Raw genomic sequence first — 2,892 nt, 5'->3', positions numbered from 1 at the left:
ACTTATTGAGGTGAAATTAACATAACATAAAAATCACCATTTTAAAGGATACAATTCAGCAGCTTTTAACACACTCACCATGTTGCACTACCATCACCGGTATCTATGCCAGAGCATTTTTTCATCACCCCAAGCGCAAACCCCTTCCCCATGGAGCAGACTCCCCCCACTCCCCGCTTCCCCACTCCCACCCCTTGCCAACAACTAGCCTCCTTTCAGTCTCTGTGGATTTGCTTTTTCTGGTTGTTTCACATAAATAGATTCATAGACTTTTGAGGTCTATGCGGCCTTTGAGGTCTGGGTTCTTTCACCCAGCACGTTTCCAACGTTCATTCACATTGTGGCTCGTATGGGTACTTTGCTCCCTTTTGTGGCTGAATATGATTCCATTGCATGGAGAGACTGTTGACTGTTGATCCAGTCAACAATCGTTGGAAATTTAGGTTGTTTCCACTTTGGGACTATTATGACTAAAGAGGCTGGGAACATTCATGTACAGGTTAATGTTTGAACACTTGTTTTCCATTCTGAGATGTATACCTAGGCGTGGAAGGGCCAGATCATCTGGTGATCCTCTCTTTTGGCATTTTCCTGGTAAACAATGATGAGCCTCTTGGAGTGTGCTTGTTGGCCATTTGAGTATATTCTTTGAAGAAATGTCTTTTCAAACTGTTGGTCCATATTTTTTTTAATAAGTAAAGTTTATTTACTTATTTTGAGAGAGAGAGACAGAGGAGGTGGGGGAAAGAGAGAGAGAGAGAGAGAGAGAGAGAGAGAGAGAGAGAGAGAATCCCAGGCAGGCTCTACACTGTCAGCATGGAACCTGATGCAGGTCTCGAACCTGTGAAACCATGAGATCATGACTTGAGCTGAAACCAAGAGTCGGATGCTTAACCGACGAGCCACCCAGGCGTCCCAACCCTTGGTCCATTTTTAAATGGAATTATTTGTTTTCCTTTTCTTGGGTTGTAATCGTTGTCTTTTAGTTTTGTGTGTGTTTGTTTTTTGTTTTTGAATATTCTGGGTATCAGAGCCGTATCAAATGTACAATTTGCAAACTTTTTCTCCTATTCGGTGGGCTGTCTGACAGTGTGCCCTCATGCACAAATGTTTTCAGTTTTGATAAATTGGAGATGGTATTTAGGCTGTTGACCCATTTTGAGTTAGTTTCTGTAAACAGTGTGAGTTCAAGGTCCAGCTACTGTCTTTTGCGTGTGGATGTCAAGTTGTTCCATGATCATTTTGTGGAAGAGATTGTTCTTTCCCTCAACCAACAGTCTTGGCATCTTGTCAAAATCCATGAACTGTGGATATACGGGGTTATTTCCAGAATCTCAACTCTATTCCATTTGTCTACATGTCTATCCTTATGCCGGTATCAAACTGTTCAGGCATCGTAGCTTTGTAGCAAGTTTTAAACCATGAAGTTGAGTTTTCCAACCTTGGTCTTTCCCAAGATCCTTTTGGCATTTCAGGGTCTCTTAAAATACCATACAAATTTTGGATTTGGCTTTTCCATGTCTACTAAAAAGGACAGTGGGATATTTACTGGGAGTGCATTAAATTAGTGGATTGGGTTTGCATACTGTTGCCATTTTAACACTGTTAAGCTTTCCAATCCATAAACACACAGAAGAGCTATTTATTTAGGTTTTCTTGAATTTCTGTCAGCACTGTTTTATAATTTAGAAGGTCATGTATCAGACGACTCGACACAGCCCCTATACTCGACAGCCTGCTGAAATTATTCAAACTAGCCAATCTGAAACCTGTTTACTCTGCTCTCCTATTCCGTCCGTCTGAAACTCCAATAAAGGCTCTTCTTGCCCACGGCACCCCTTATCCCTCTGCCTCCTGACTGACCTCAGGGCTTCCTGTATGCTCCCTCCCCCATGTGATATGGCAAGCCCCTCTCTCTTGGTATCTGTGGGTATAATAAACTATCTTTTCTTTTCTTTCTTTTTTTTTTTTTTTTACTAAAAGTTTGTTTTAAATGTTTATTTATTTTTGAAGGAGAGAGAGATAGAATGCAGGGTTGGGGGTACAGAGAGAGAGACACACACACACAGAATCTGAAGCAGGTTCCCGGCTCTGAGCTGTCAGCACAGAGCCCGATGCAGAGCTCAAACCCATGAGCTGTGAGATCATGACCTGAACCGAAGTCAGCTGCTCAACCGACTGAGCCCCCAGATGCCCCAATGAACTATCTTTTCCATGCTGCCCTCTTTATTGGCCTCACCATACTGGAATCATAAAGCCTGCATTATTAAACATTCATGTGCAATGTTGACTAGAATCAGCAAAAGTAAGCATTCTTGTCTCATTCCCAATCTTAAGGGGAAAGCTTTAAGTCTCCCATTACTGCACATGAAGGTTTTTCTTCTATGCCCCTTATCATGCTAACGTAGTTTCTTTCCAATTGTGAGGTATTCTGATCATGAAAGGGTGTTGGATTTTATCAGGTATTTTTTTTTTCTGCCTCATTGAGATGTTCATGTGGTTTTCCTCCCCTTCCATTCTATTAACATGATGTTTTTGAGTGAGATGTTGTATATATGCCTGTTAGGTCTAATCGCTTTAGAGTGTTGTTCAAGTTCTCTCTCTCCTTGTTTATTTATTTATTTGTTTATTAATTTATTTAAAAAAATTTTAGTGCTTATTTTTATTTTTGACAGAGAGAGATACAGAGTATGAGTAGGGGAGGGGCAGAGATAGAGGGAGACACAGAATCCAAAGCAGACTCCAGGCTCTGAGCTGTCAGCACAGAGTCTGACTTGAGGCTTGAACTCACAAACCGTGAGAGTGTGACCTGGGCTGAAGTTGGACGCTCAACTGACTGAGCCACCCAGGTCCCCTTCTCCTTGTTTTTTCATTTTTTTATCTAGTAGTTCT

Source organism: Hyaena hyaena, unplaced genomic scaffold, assembly GCF_003009895.1.
Source record: "Hyaena hyaena isolate Hyena2069 unplaced genomic scaffold, ASM300989v1 scaffold_76, whole genome shotgun sequence".
Lineage (NCBI taxonomy): Eukaryota > Metazoa > Chordata > Mammalia > Carnivora > Hyaenidae > Hyaena > Hyaena hyaena.
This window is presented reverse-complemented; position numbering follows the sequence as displayed.